The 16,789-nt window shown below is 45.2% G+C and overlaps 1 protein-coding gene across 1 annotated transcript in view; it reads right to left on the reverse strand.

Moving 5' to 3' along the window:
* Window positions 1-16,789, reverse strand: part of LOC136612696 (adhesion G protein-coupled receptor E3-like) — a 114,657-nt gene that overhangs the window by 59,322 nt on the left and 38,546 nt on the right. The gene's annotated exons all lie outside the window — the stretch shown is intronic.

Genomic DNA, 16,789 nt, shown 5'->3' on the forward strand with positions numbered 1-16,789 from the left:
TATTTCTTGTGGGATAATTCACAAATAATCTATTATACCTTATGGATGATGTGTCCTTTGTGTGCAATGTCTTTGTAACAGCAAATGTTGAATTAAAACTGGATGTGCACATGTGCTGTATAGAAGAAAGGTAGCCTGTCAGAATCATCTCCTCAGATGGATGCAAGAAACCACATTCTGACACTTTCTGGAACACAGTCAATTCTGCTGCTGAAAATTTTCAGCATATCCTCAATGTGTGAACAAATTAAAGTTTATTTTTCAAAGAAACTTGAGCCAATCTTTTTATACCATTATCTAGGGGTATGCATTCCTATAGGATCCTTGTGTGCAGCTGTAAGAATTTTTTGCAGAGCTGTCAGGCATTCATGTGGCCCCAGATACAATGAAAATTATAGGGGTTGTCCAGTTGTAAACTATTGATGGCCTATCCTCAGGACAAGTCATCGATGGTAGATCATCAGGACTTTGCTCATACACTGAGCTGATTTTTGCAGGAAGCAAAGAGCTTTTATCCAACTGCAGTGGCCAGACTTCCTACTGCAGACAAAGTTTCCATTCACTTTAGTGGGAAGTTTGACTGTAATACCATATCTTGCCACTGCAGTGGGAATGGAACTGTCTGCTTCCTGTAGAAATCAACTTCGTGCATGAGCACACCGGGCTTGCGAACAATTGAACAATCAGGATCGCAGACTGCAGACTCCTGTTGATCTACAATTGATAGCTTGTCCTGAGGATAAGCCATCAATAGTTTACAAGTTGACAACCCCTTTAATCCTTTAGGTGTGCTCCCAAGAGGTTAGAGACTGAGCATTCATCACCTGTGGGTTCTATTTGTTATCTCCATTACAGACCACAATAAATGGTCTAGCAAGCATGCTGGGACAAGGGGACAAGATTCTTAAAATTGGTGTTTTTTTAGGCTTTTGCCTAGCCAGCAAGGCGAAAGGATGGACAGAGAGAGAGCTCCGATGGTAGATTTATAATCTGCAGCCATCCAGCTTCCCCGAACCTTCGAAGTTCTCCTCACCCTCAACAACATCCTCCACAGGAAGAGAGCAGCAAGAAGAGGGGTCCCACAGCCCAAATGGCCATTATAGCAAATCGTGTCCTAGCACGGCCGACAAATCCAGGGACTAAATTGGCGGGAGGTCCTGCACAGCCGAATCAAGGCCCAATGACATTAACCAGTGCATCCTAGAAGAAGCAAGGATCCCATATAACAACGAAGGCAGATCATTACCAAGACATCCACCTGATCCTGGACAGTTGCCAGAAATCTTCGTCACGGCCTACCTCCTTCCTAAGACCCTCAGGAATCAGATATGTTTATTGAATATTCTCTATAGCTTCCTGAGATTGAGGACCATTTGTTTTGACTCAGTATGTTTTTGAAACCCGTGGGGAACACTATGTGCCGAATGGATTTAATTGGTACTTTTCAATTTTGTATGGACTCAAATGGTTCTCAAAGTTTATATTTGCTTGACGAATTAGTTACCAGTTTATCTATTCCAACCTGTCGGGTCATCTAGTTTATATAGGGTTTTTTCTGTATTCTAAAATTGTACTTTAGCAATGGGACAAGGATGAGATACTTGATGCTCACCCCTCTCCAGAGTTTGAAAGCGCTCCATAATATTATTGGGATGTGCACCCAGTCTTGACTGCTGGTTATGTCTTCTAACACAACCCAACGTACCACTAGGTTTGAACTTGTTATGTTAATGTTTACTGTCATTATGTTTTTAAGTATTTGTGAATCCATGCCTATAGAAGCTCAGGTGTTTCCCATATCATTTTCCCGACATCCTATTACATTCAGCTCACACTTCACCTCCATTACGGTGACTATAATTTCACATTATGTCAAGGGATTTAACTCCCAACTCAAGAGACATAAAGCATTCCTTCAATATATTAAAGCTAGGCTGGAAATATTTTATCTGGAGGAGACACACTTTTTGTCCTCCTTCATGGCTAAATATCTCCATACACATTATACTCAAGTATATTCCCCGATCGCTCAGCAAAAACACCAAGGGGTCACAACATTTCTTGATAATTTACTTCCCCTCTCTGTCAGTGATACTGCAATAGACTCATGGTACATTTTAAATTGTCCAAGGCTCCTTTTATGATCAAAATATTTCCATTATAAACTCATATGCCCCAGTCAACAACCTGTTTAAAATGTTTCCCATTATTGCTAAAAAAAAATCCACAAAATCCATAATGCTACCATTTTCTGGATGGGGTATTTTAACATGGTCCTGGTTCCATCTTTAGATCACTCCTCAACAGGACTGAAGAAAATCAGTGCAGCACAAAGACAATCACTAAATTCCAAGCTAGGAAAGCTGTCTTTGGTAGATGGTTGGAGGGAGACCCATGGCACGAAAAGAGGATACATCTTATTTTCTGCCCCGTATAAGTCCTACTCACATATAGTCTGGATATTGGCTTCTACAAGCTTACTCTCTTTACTAGTCCAAGTAAGGCATATCCGATCATGACATCGTAAAGGGCCACCTTCTTAAATCAATTTAACCTAACCCGCTCTAAGAGATGGAGACTTAATGAGTCCCTTTTAAAAGATTCTGCAACCCTTGTTAAAATCTCTGAACGCCTTACTACCTACTTTTCCATGAACATAAATTCAGATTCGCAACCTATCTGGGTATGGCTAGCCCATAATGCCTATATGCAAGGCCAAATTATACAAAACACTTCCCATAAAAAGAAAGAAAAATCCCAGGGCCAATTTACTCTTGAAAGGCAATTAAATAGATTAGAAATAGCAAATCAACAACTCCAACCTCTCGTGCGAGTTCTGAGAGAAAGAGAAATTCCATACAAGTGGCTTTTCCCCTTTGATTTGGCTGTATCATGCTACAATAGAACCTGGACTATTAGAACACCAGAAGACTTACCTTTGGTCTTGAGCAAATTGGATCTCTTGCATATTCAAATCCCAGATTGGACAACCACAGAGGACTCAATATCTTTACCTGCCCTTCCAAAGTCAGAAAACTGGACTCAAGTCACACCAAATAAACCAAAAAAAGTGGGAAGATATACATCAGAAAATACCTAAGGTACTTTGTTGTCCCACATCAATCAAACCGCCATTTGAAAGCTAATGTTTGCTCCTCAGCAGCGTTAAAACAAAAATGCCTGTTTCTTGTGTTTAACAATTTATACTTCACAGGTTGAGAGTACACTGGGACGTCTTCAATGACTTGCCCTACTCAACATAACACTGTTAATTACTGTTTAATACTAATGGGACCGATCAAGATCACTTTTACTTAAGTACGCAGCCCCCCCCCCCCCCCATGCAAATACTGATTCTTGCTTCTGATTCTGGACTGGAGTGGACGGCGTCCTGAATCTCCTGTTTAGCTGCAAAACACTAGAGATTATTTTTCACTCTTAGGGCTCCCACCCACTAGCGTTTTTTTTCACTGCAAAATTCACACGTTTTTTTTTTCTACAGGGGGTCTATGGGACTTGTAAAGCTAAAATCGCGATCGCGCAAAATCGCGATTTACCGCGAAATCGCGATTTTGCGCAATCGCGATTTTAGCTTTACAACTCCCATAGCCCAAAGACCCCTGCAGAAAAAAAAAAAACGCTGCGAATTTCGCAGTAAAAAAACGCTAGTGGGTGGGAGCCCTTAGGCTTCTTTCCCACGAGCGTATATGGCCGTGCGTTTTCGCGGACGGCCGATATGCGCTGTGATCTGATGCATTGGATTCCAATGCATCAGATCACATAGCTGTATTCCTGAAATGTAAAAGCACCCGGCCGGCCAATAAAGCACCGTTTTTTTTTGTTGGGCCCCAAAGATAGTCCTGGAACTATTTTTTCGGCCAGAATACGTCGGCCGCTGCATGGGCTCCTATGGGAACCCATGGCAGTGGCTGGAGGTGGCAGGGAGTTTAGCAGCGTGGCTGCTAAACTTCCTCCCTCTGCTCTCTTTCCAGATCGCTCTTTGCAATGGGAGTGGGCAGGACAGGGGTGGCACTTAGCTCCACCCCCATCCCGACCCTCCCATTGCAAAGCGTGAGCAGGGAGGTGAGCAGAGGTGAGCCTGTGAGGGGGATGGAGGGAAAAGGGGTGTCGGCATGGTCATCTTGGCATATATGTGCCGGGGCCCAATGCGTGTGAACGAGGGTATTTGTGTGCCCGTTCATGATCTTTAATGCCACAGATGGTAGCGTATATCGGCTGACCGTGAAAATGGCAGCCGATATACACTCATGGGAAAGAGTCCTTAATCATACAATGTTATTGATTTCTGTTTATGCTATTGCTTACCCTATTAGTACAATTTTGGACAATTCTGCTGATTTTATGCATGGGAGAAACATTCTCAAATACCAATTTAAATGGCAAATCCACAGATAGCCTCATTTAATGTTAGATGTATCAATGTCCCTCAAAAGAGCCTAAACACTCCATTACCTTGAGACAAATAAAATCAATATTGCTTTCCTACAGGAAACACACTTTAAAAAATGCTACACACCCTTAACTAAAAATAGAACTTTCACAAGGTGGTGCAATGCATACTCTCCCCTCAAGAGGCATAGAGGTGTAGCAAGTATAATGAGTAAAACAATCCCTTTTGAGTTCATAAATGTTAAATCAAACACAGAGGGTCGGTACATTTTCTTAAAAGGCGTAATATATGAGAAAACCTTTACTTTTGTAAACATATATGCTCCAAACACTAACCAGGTAAAAAAAAATTTCCTCCATATTTCATCAAAGAGGGACACCTAATTTTAGGTGGAAACTGTAACGTGCCCTTACAACCCTCTTTGGATACCTCAAACGCCACATCCTCAATACCTTTCTCAAAACTCAAAAAGATCAGAGGTTTTTTTCTCAGAGTTGCTTCTGGTTGATCCTTGGAGAATCTCTAATCCTGCTGCCAAGGAGTATTCCTTTTATTCCACAGTGCACAAAAAATACTCAATTAGGTGTTCCTCTTTGAAATAAGCGCAGGGTTTTATATATATATATATATATATATATATATATATATATATATATATATATATATATATATATATATATATCCCACTCCTTGATTGGCCAAGGCTGTATATGACTCAATCTTATACTTGGATCACACACCCTTTTTTCTAAACCTTACACTCTCCCCTAAGAAAAGATGTCCCATCAATTGGATATTAAAGGATTGCCTTCTTAAAAAAGGAGAATATTGAAACCATTAAGCAAAGCATCCAAGCATATTTTAGAGAAAATGAAATCCATGTGACAAACCCTGCACTTATGTGGGAAGCCCATAAAGGAGTCATTAGAGGCCTACTGATTCAAATTAGCTTCAGAAGGAAAAAGGAGAGAGGGAGATGAGCATGCTTTTAGAATAAATAAAAACTTTAGAATCCTGCCACAAAGAAACCCAAAACAATTTACCACTAGTAGAGAAAGAACTTTTCGATCTTTGTTAGAGATGAGCGAACGTACTCGTCCGAGCTTGATACTCGTTTGAGTATTAGCGTGTTCGAGATGCTCGCTACTCGAGGTGAGCACCATGCGATGTTCGAGTTACTTTCACTTTCATCTCTGAGATGTTAGCACGCTTTTCTGGCCAATAGAAAGACAGGGAAGGCATTACAACTTCCCCCTGCAACGTTCAAGCCCTATACCACCCCCCTGCAGTGAGTGGCTGGCGAGATCAGGTGTCACCCGAGTATATAAATCGGCCCCTCCCGCGGCTCGCCACAGATGCATTCTGACATAGCTCAGGGAAAGTGCTGCTGATGCTGGAGCTGCTATAGGGAGAGTGTTAGGAGTTATTTTAGGCTTCAAGAATCCCAACAGTCCTTCTTAGGGCCACATCTGACCGTGTGCAGTACTGTTCAGGCTGCTTTTTGCAGTGTTGCACATTTTTTTTTTTTTTTGTATATCGGCCGTGCAGAGCATTGCGTCCTCAGTCTGCAGTAACTTTACATACTCTAGGGCCAGTAGTGGTGAGGAAGGGACAATGAAAAAGGTGAAAGAGATATACTGTCTATATAGGCAGTGGGCTTTTCCAAACAAATTTGGGGAAAAAAAAATCTATTTGGGCTGCCTGTGACCGTCCTCAGTGTACTGCGTCTCTGCTGGGGGTAGTAGTTGTAATTAACACGCAGCCAGCTAAGTGTTACAGCAGGCTTGCGCAAAATTCTTTCCTGGCTCTGCGTTGCCCGTTACATCACCGCTGTCATCCTGTCCAGAGGGAAACGGTCTGCAGTAATTTTACATAGTCTACGGCCAGTAGTGGTGAGGCAGGGACAGTGAAAAGGGTGAAAGAGATAAACTGTCTATATAGGCAGTGGGCTTTTCCAAAAAAATTTGGGAAAAAAAAATCTATTTGGGCTGCCTGTGACCGTCCTCAGTGTACTGCGTCTCTGCTGGGGGTAGTAGTTGTAATTAACACGCAGCCACCTAAGTGTTACAGCAGGCTTGTGCAAAATTCTTTCCTGGCTCTGCTGTGCATTCCGTTAGCGAAGTCAGCCTCCAACCACAGGCCAGTAAGCGGCACATTTAATTACAGCGTTCTGTTTCTGCACTACTGGTAATACACCATGCTGAGGGGTAGGGGTAGGCCTAGAGGACGTGGACGCGGGCAAGGACGCGGAGGCCCAAGTCAGGGTGTGGGCACAGGCCGAGCTCCTGATCCAGGTGTATCGCAGCCGACTGCTGCGGGATTAGGAGAGAGGCACGTTTCTAGCGTCCCCACATTCATCTCACAATTAATGGGTCCACGCGGTAGACCTTTATTAGAAAATGAGCAGTGTGAGCAGGTCCTGTCGTGGATGGCAGAAAGTGCATCCAGCAATCTATCGACCACCCAGACTTCTGCGCCGTCCACTGCCGCAACTCTGAATCCTCTTTCCTCCCAGCCTCCTCACTCCATTACAATGACACATTCTGAGGAGCAGGCAGACTCCCAGGAACTGTTCTCGGGCCCCTGCCCAGAATGGGCAGCAATGGTTCCTCTCCCACCGGAGGAGTTTGTCGTGACCGATGCCCAACCTTTGGAAAGTTCCCGGGGTCCGGGGGATGAGGCTGGGGACTTCCGGCAACTGTCTCAAGACCTTTCAGTGGGTGAGGAGGACGATGACGATGAGACACAGTTGTCTATCACTCAGGTAGTAGTAATTGGAGTAAGTCCGAGGGAGGAGCGCACAGAGGATTCTGAGGAAGAGCAGCTGGACGATGAGTGACTGACCCCACCTGGTTTGCTAAGCCTACTGAGGACAGGTCTTCAGAGGGGGAGGCAAGTACAGCAGCAGGGCAGGTTGGAAGAGGCAGTGCGGTGGCCAGGGGTAGAGGCAGGGCCAGACCGAATAATCCACCAACTGTTTCCCAAAGCGCCCCTTCGCGCCATGCCACCCTACAGAGGCCGAGGTGCTCTAAGGTGTGGCAGTTTTTCACGGAGAGTGCAGACGACCGACGAACAGTGGTGTGCAACCTTTGTCGCGCCAAGATCAGCCGGGAAGCCACCACCACCAGCCTCACCACCACCAGCATGCACAGAGATATGATAGCCAAGCACCCCGCAAGGTGGGACGAAGGCCGTTCAGCGCCTCAGGTTTGCACCACTGCCTCTCCCCCTGTGCCCCAACCTGCCACTGAGATCCAACCCCCCTCTCAGGACACAGGCACTACCGTCTCCTGGCCTGCACCCACACCCTCACCTCCGCTGTCTTCGGCCCCATCCACCAATGTCTCTCAGCGCACCGTCCAGCCGTCACTAGCGCAAGTGTTTGAAAGCAAGCGCACGTACGCCGCCACGCACCCGCACGCTCAAGCGTTAAACGTGCACATAGCCAAATTTATCAGCCTGGAGATGCTGCCGTATAGGGTTGTGGAAACGGAGGCTTTGAAAAACATGATGGCGGCAGTGGCCCCGCGCTACTCAGTTCCCAGTCGCCACTACTTTTCCCGATGTGCTGTCCCAGCCCTGCACGACCACATCTCCCGCAACATTGTACGTGCCCTCACCAACGCGGTTACTGTCAAGGTCCACTTAACAACGGACACGTGGACAAGCACAGGCGGGAAGGGCCACTATATCTCCCTGACGGCACATTGGGTGAATTTAGTGCAGGCTGGGACCGAGTCAGAGCCTGGGACCGCTCACGTCCTACCCACCCCCAGAATTGCGGGCCCCAGCTCGGTGGTGGTATCTGCTTCCTCCACTAAACCACGCTCCTCGTCCTCCAACGCAACCTCTGTCTCGCAATCAAGATGTGTCAGCAGCACGTCGCCAGCAGTCGGTGTCGCGCGGCGTGGCAGCACAGCGGTGGGCAAGCGTCAGCAGGCCGTGCTGACACTACTTAGCTTAGGAGAGCAGAGGCACACGGCCCACGAACTGCTGCAGGGTCTGACAGAGCAGACCGACCGCTGGCTTGTGCCGCTGAGCCTCCAACCGGGCATGGTCGTGTGTGACAACAGCCGTAACCTGGTGGCGGCTCTGCAGCTCGGCAGCCTCACGCACGTGCCATGCCTGGCCCACATCTTTAATTTGGTGGTTCAGCGCTTTCTGAAAAGCTACCCACGCTTGTCAGACCTGCTCGGAAAGGTGCGCCGCCTCTGCGCACATTTCCGCAAGTCCCACACGGACGCTGCCACTCTGCGTTCCCTGCAACAACGGTTTAATCTGCCAGTGCACCGACTGCTGTGCGACGTGCCCACACGGTGGAACTCTACGCTCCACATGTTGGCCAGGCTCTATGAGCAGCGTACAGCTATAGTGGAATACCAACTCCAACATGGACGGCGCAGTGGGAGTCTGCCTCCTCAATTCTTTACAGAAGAGTGGGCCTGGTTGGCAGACATTTGCCAGGTCCTTGGAAACTTTGAGGAGTTTAACCAGATGGTGAGCTGTGATGCTGCAATCATTAGTCACCATTCCTCTGCTATGCCTCTTGAGAAGATTCCTGCAAAGCATAAAGGCAGACGCTTTGCGCTCGGAAACAGAGTCGGGGGAAGACAGTATGTCGCTGGATAGTCAGAGCACCCTCCTGTCTATATCTCAGCGCGTTGAGGAGGAGGAGGAGGGGGAAGGGACAGCTTGGCCCACTGCTGAGGGTACCCATGCTGCTTGCCTGTCATCCTTTCAGCGTGTATGGCCTGAGGAGGAGGAGGAAGATCCTGAAATTGATCTTCCTGGTGAGGACAGCCATGTGTTGCGTACAGGTACCCGGGCACACATGTCTGACTTCATCTAAGGATGCCTTTCTCGTGACCCTCACGTTACACGCATTCTGGCCACTACGGATTACTGGGTGTACACACTGCTCGACCCACGGTATAAGGAGAACCTTTCCACTCTCATACCCGAAGAGGAAAGGGGTTCGAGAGTGATGCTATACCACAGGACCCTGGCGGACAAGCTGATGGTAAAATTTCCATCCGACAGCGCTAGTGGCAGAAGGTGCAGTTCCGAGGGCCAGGTAGCAGGAGAGGCGCGGAGATCAGGCAGCATGTACAGCACAGGCAGGGGAACACTCTCTAAGGCTTTTGACAGCTTTCTGGCTCCCCAGCAAGACTGTGTCACCGCTCCCCAGTCAAGGCTGAGTCGGCAGGAGCACTGTAAAAGGATGGTGAGGGAGTACGTAGCCGATCGCACAACCGTCCTCCATGACGCCTCTGCCCCCTACAACTACTGGGTGTCGAAGCTGGACACGTGGCCTGAACTCGCGCTGTATGCCCTGGAGGTGCTTGCTTGTCCTGCGGCTAGCGTCTTGTCAGAGAGGGTGTTTAGTGCGGCTGGGGGAATCATCACGGATAAGCGTTCCCGCCTGTCAACCGACAGTGCCGACAGGCTTACACTCATCAAGATGAACAAAGCCTGGATTTCCCCAGACTTCTCTTCTCCACCAGCGGACAGCAGCGATACCTAAGCAATACATAGGCTGCACCCGCGGATGGAAGCATTGTTCTCTATCACCATCAAAAACGGGGACCTTTTAGCTTCATCAATCTGTGTATTATATTCATCCTCCCCCCCCTGTTCCTCCTCCTGAAACCTGACGTAATCACGCCGAACGGGCAATTTTTCTTAGGCCCACAAGGCTCAGTCATATAATTTTTGTAAACAATTTTTATACGTTTCAATGCTCATTAAAGCGTTGAAACTTGCACCTGAACCAATTTTTATTTTAACTGGGCTGCCTCCAGGCCTAGTTACCAATTAAGCCACATTAACCAAAGCGATTAATGGGTTTCACCTGCCCTCTTGGTTGGGCATGGGCAATTTTTCTGAGGTACATTAGTACTGTTGGTACACCAATTTTTTTGGGCCCTCGCCTACAGTGTAATCCAATTAATTTTTTGCCCACCTGCATTAAAGCTGACGTTACATCAGCTGTGCTGGGCACTGCAATGGGAGATATTTATGTACCGCCGGTGGGTTCCTGGGAGCCACCCATGCTGTCGGTCCACACGGAGTTGTAACTGCATGTGTCCACTTCTAAAGAACTCCAGTCTGACAGGGGCATGCAGTGTGGGCCGAAGCCCACCTGTATTAAACATGACATTACCTTAGCTGTGCTGGGCACTGCAATGGGAGATATTTATGTACCGCCGGTGGGTTCCAGGGAGCCACCCATGCTGTCGGTCCACACGGAGTTGTAACTGCATGTGTCCACTTCTAAAGAACCCCAGTCTGACTGGGGCATGCAGTGTGGGCCGAAGCCCACCTGCATTAAACATGACATTACCTCAGCTGTGCTTGGCACTGCAATGGGAGATATTTATGTACCGCCGATGGGTTCCAGGGAGCCACCCATGCTGTCGGTCCACACGGAGTTGTAACTGCATGTGTCCACTTCTAAAGAACCCCAGTCTGACTGGGGCATGCAGTGTGGGCCGAAGCCCACCTGCATTAAACGTGACATTACCTCAGCTGTGCTGGGCACTGCAATGGGATTTATTTATGTACCACTGGTTCGTTCCAGGGAGCCACCCATTCTGTCAGTCCACACGGAGTTGTAACTGCATGTGTCCACCTCTAAAGAACCCCAGTCTGACTGGGGCATGCAGTGTGGGCCGAAGCCCACCTGCATTAAACATGATATTACCTCAGCTGTGCTGGGCACTGCAATGGGAGATATTTATGTACCGCCGGTTCCGTGGCTTCCTGGCACCCACCCATGCTGTCGGTCCACAGGGACTTCACAATAGGGAGTTGTACCTGCCTGTATCTACTTATAAAAACCCCCAGTTTGACTGGGGCATGCAGTGTGGGCCGAAGCCCACCTGCATTTAATCTGACGTTAGCTCTGCTGTCCAGGGCACTGCAATGGGATACATTTATGTACAGCCGGCGGGTTCCAGGGAGCCACCCATGCTGTGGGTGCACACGGAATTCCCATTGCGGAGTTGTACCTGCCTGTGACTATTTATTAAAAAAACGCGGTCTGACTGGGGCATGCAGACACCTTGACAGAATGAATAGTGTGTGGCACATAGGTTCCCCATTGCTATGCCCACGTGTGCAGCTCCTGATGGAAGTGGCACAGGATTGGATTTCTCATTGCTTCTGTACAGCATTGTGGGCTATCACCACGCACCTTTTAAAGAGGGTCACTGCCTAGCCGTGCCAACCCTCTGCAGTGTGTGCCTGCGGTTCCTCCTCATGGCAGACACACTTATAAATAGACATGAGGGTGGTGTGGCATGAGGGCAGCTGAAGGCTGCGCAGGGACAATTTGGTGTGCGCTGTGGACACTGGGTCGTGCAAGGGGGGGTTGGGCAGCATGTAACCCAGGAGAAGTGGCAGCGGAGTGTCATGCAGGCAGTGATTGTGCTTTGTTGGAGGTAGTGTGGTGCTTAGCTAAGGTATGCATTGCTAATGAGGGCTTTTCAGAAGTAAAAATTGTTGGGAGGGGGGGGGGGCACTCTTGCCGCTATTGTGGCTTAATAGTGGGACCTTGGAACTTGAGATGCAGCCCAACATGTAGCCCCTCGCCTGCCCTATCCGTTGCTGTGTCGTTCCCATCACTTTCTTGAATTGCCCAGATTTTCACAAATGGAAACCTTAGCGAGCATTGGCGAAATACAAAAATGCTCGAGTCGCCCATTGACTTCAATGGGGTTCGTTACTCGAAACGAACCCTCGAGCATCGCAAAATTTTCGTCCCGAGTAACGAGCACCCGAGCATTTTGGTGCTCGCTCATCTCTAATCTTTGTACTCGGCAAAGACAACTCCTTAATCTAAGAATGGAAAAATACCTTTCTTATACAAGATTTAAGCATTACACATTCTCGGACAAATGTGGGAAAGGTCTCACTGCCTTAATCAAAAAACAAAACTTTAAAACTTTTATCACTAAAATCTAAGATAAAAACGAATGCTTACTAGAGATGAGCGAACCTACTCGGCCACGCTCCTTTTTCGCCCGAGCACCATGATTTTCGAGTACTTCCGTACTCGGGCAAAAGATTCGGGGGGCGCCGTGGGTGAGTGGGGGGTTGCAGCGGGGAGAGGGAGAGAGGGCTCCCCCCTGTTCCCCGCTGCTACCCCCCGCTCCGTCGCGCCTCCCCCCACCCCCAGGCGCCCCCGAATCTTTTTACCCGAGTACTGAAATACTCGAAAATTGCGGTGCTCAATCGAGTAATTACTCGAAACGAGTAGGTTCGCTCATCTCTATTGCTTACATTACAAAACAGAGGATATAGCAAAGATATTCAGCTCTTACTACTTAGATCTATACAATTTTAAGCAAAGCAACACCAAATCCAATAAATCTGTCCCATTCCAAAAAAGTTTAGACTCCATTTCTCTCCCACAGCTCTCAGAACCCACCCCAAAAATTATCTCTAGCCAATCCATCAGTTTAACTGAAATTGAAGATGCCATTAATTCTCTCCCAAAGGGTAAGAGCCCAGGCCCAGATGGATTTAGCTCTGCATATTATAAAACATATAAAGATGTCCTATTCCCACAACTACCCGCCTACTTCAATCAGATTAGCAATACCAATCACTTTTTTAAAGGAATCACTAACTGCCCATATATCTCTTATTCCTAAAGAAGAAAAAAGACTCATCCCTATGCACCCTCTGCAGTAGCTACAGACCTGTTTCATTAATCAATAATGATATTAAACTCTATGCGAAAATCCTTGCTAATACAATCAAGACTCTATTACCTAACCTAATTAATGCAGAACAAGTAGGTTTTATACCCCATAGAGTAGCCAAAGACAACACAATCAGAATACTTGACATAATTCATTACACTAAGCATACAAAAACCCCACTGGCCCTGCACACAACCGATGCAGAAAAAGCATTTGACAGGGTAAACTGGCTTTTTCTCAAAATGACCTTAAAAAAACTGTAATTTCCCGGATATCTTTATCGATAAGATTATGGCCTTATACAAGGAACCCTCAGCGAAAATCAAAATCAATGGAAAACTCTCTCCCTCATTTAATATAAACAATGGCACAAGACAAGGATGCCCTCTCTCGCCACTACCATTCATCCTCTCAATTAGGCAAAATAAACTCATGAGGGGCTTAATATGTGGACAGAGAGAACATAAAACAGCATCCTTTGCAGATGATATGCTCCTTATTCCCACTAATCTCCACAAATCTCTCAAAACCTTATTAGAAGAATTATGAAAGTTTTAGCCCAATCTCCAACTTCAATCGAAATTTTACTAAATCTGAACTTATCAATATAAACATAGACAAGACAACCTGGTCATCATTAACCAAATCATCTCCCTTTAAAAACACTCACGTTTACATTACATATCATGGGACAAAAATATCCCGCAATATATTTAACTTATACGACGTGAATTTCAGTCCAATTCTAGGAAAATTAGAAAGAGACTTAAACATATGGAAATCTTTGCAAATTTCATGGTTCGGCAGAAAAAACTTAAATAAAATGGTAATCCTATCGTAAATCCTCTACCTCCTACAAGTACTACCTGTACCTATAGATATCCTGCAAATTTTTTCAACAAATTAAAGAGCTTGATCATTAAATTTATTTGGCAAGACAAAGGCCCCAGAGTAAAATATACAATTCTAATCAAACATAGGAAACTTGGTGGTATTGGTTCATCTCAACTGAGTAATTGACCTAACTCATGCTCCTAAATACAAATTATAGGTTGATCTAGAACTACAGTCTTTAATGACTAAACTTCAACATCTGGCCTGGACAACCCCTTACAATAAACCCAACCTTAAAGAGACCGCAAATCTAATAACAGCCCTGTCACTTAAAATATGGCAGAAACTCAACAAAAAACTAAGTTTAGTTCCAAATATTAGTGGATATGCACCCTTTTTAAACCTAATACCTGACAAATTTAAACTTATTAAAAATATGCCATCAAGCATCCCCAATATCCCCCTGACTTGCTCTCTGGAGTTATTTGAAATAAATATATTTTTTCCCAAAATATGCTTAAAAATAAACTAGATTTTCCTTATTTTAGCGACAAAGATTTTCATATTATTAAGGATTCAATCTCCCTATACCAAGCAGATATACTAAATATTAACCATATCTTACTTTATCATAAATTAATGTGAAAGGGTTATCGCAAGAGGAAGATTTACCAAAACCTTCTGTATAACAAAGAAACACCCTCCTATATACCAAGTTGGAAGAGAGATGTAGACGCATCATTCTCTTTCAGAGGAAGTGAAACAAATCTTACAAAACTCATACTCAAGCTTAATATTCACACGCTTTCAGGAACTAAACTACAAGATCATATCAAGATGGTACAACTTCTCAACAAAATAGATTTAAACTATTCTTCACTCTGCTGACGGTGTCTCAACACACAAGGAACATATATGTTCTATGTATAACATACATATATGGTTCTCCTGCCCTTTTGGTATGACTTGCAAACTTTCTATTTTAGGAATCAAGTTTTCTATCACCCTAAAACTACTACTTTTAAGATAAACTTGCTTCCATTCCTCATAAACGCCGCCAAAGTGTTAATTCACAGACATTGGAAAGATACAGATCCTCCTGTCATTCAATAGTGGTACAATGAGCTGAATACGATGAGCAACTATGAAAAAACTAGATGCCTCCAAGAAGAGAATCTGGATAGATATCTGGAGACTTGGAGTAAATGGCTATGCTACAATAACAGCCAGAATCTTTTGTTTAACAGCAACGCATAAGCTTCCTAATGATGTGATGGTTCCCAGCAAGAGAAACCACGTAATCTTGTAGATATGATACCTTTTAATGGCTAACAAAAATACATGATGTTACAGCAAGCTTCCGAACCAACGCAGGGTTCTTCTTCAGGCTTAAATGGATTGGATCTGAAACATTTTTCTCTACTGGCTAACACGGTACCAAACCTTTGTTTTCTTCCTAATGATGAACCGCTCTCTTGCTTGTAAGGAGAAGAGGGAGGGGAAGAGGAAGGGGGGAGGATTTTTCCTACCTGACTACCTACAGCATAGATATACTTTCTATTATACTTTCTATTACAATTTAAATATTGCATGCCATTTGGATAATTAAACAGAATTGTCCACTGTTAATTTATTATAATAATGCTCTGCATGTTCGCAGAGAAACTGTTTATTGTCTTCCTTTCCCACATGCTTCCCGGGTGTCGATCCGGATCAGCAAATTTCCCTTTTTTCTTTCTGTATCCACCCCAAAATGTATAAATAAAGAATTTATATAACAAAGAAATAGCAAATCAACAGAGGCCTAATATTGCAATAACTAAAGATATTAGGGACTCGAAGACTCAACTAAATCCTATACTCTCCTCCAGATCTGAAAGAGCCCTACAGTGGATCCAGTGCCAATATTTTAAAATGACTAACAAACCAGAAAAATTCCTAGTGGCCAAACTCAAAGTGAGAGAGAGAATCAACACAATGCACTCCATTAGATCGAACAATGGTACCTGTACTGCAAACCCAGATAAAATAGTGCTAACTCTTTACGAGTTTTATACCAATCTTTACAAATATAAACCCCAGTAAAAGCCATCTGCCCCCCATGAATTCCAAAAAAAATTTCCATTGCAGTGCTTAATAGTAATCATGTCTCCCAGTTATATCACTCTATCTCAGTGGAGGAAGAAGAGGAGTCCATTAAAAACCTTAAGCCGGGTTATCTCCCCGGCCCAGACGGCTTTACAGTTATCTACTAAAAAAACTATCAATTCCCTATCCAGCCCATTGACACAGTGCTATAATGAAATAATGGCAGGTAAGGTACTGCCAGAAGAATTCCTAAACACCCATATAGCAATTATCCCTAAACCAAATGAAGTCCACACCTCCCAAAAAAACTATTGGCCTATATCGTTATTAAATTTAGACTACAAACTCTTGACCAGCATTCTAGCTAACTACATTAATCAGGTTCTTCCTGTTCTCATACACAAAGATAAAGTAGGATTTATTCCCTTGAGACAGGCCCCAGATAATGTGAGAAACGTTTTGAACCTTATCCACATAGCACAAACGCAAAAACCACCAAAATTGATTCTAGCTTTGGATATAGAGAAAGCCTTCGATAGCCTTTCATTGGATTACCTCTTAGCAGTCCTAGAGAGGGCAGGATTGAAGGAAGCCTTTGTGACAGCATTACACACTATTTACTTTAACTGCTCTGCCGAACTAAAACTCCCTACATCCACACCAAAACCTGTACCCATATGAAGGGGAACAAGACAGGGCTGCCCATTGTCACCGGCCCTATTTGCACTGGCAATGGAATTCCCAGCTA

This window comes from Eleutherodactylus coqui, chromosome 2 (assembly GCF_035609145.1).
Source record: "Eleutherodactylus coqui strain aEleCoq1 chromosome 2, aEleCoq1.hap1, whole genome shotgun sequence".
Taxonomy (NCBI): Eukaryota; Metazoa; Chordata; class Amphibia; order Anura; family Eleutherodactylidae; genus Eleutherodactylus; species Eleutherodactylus coqui.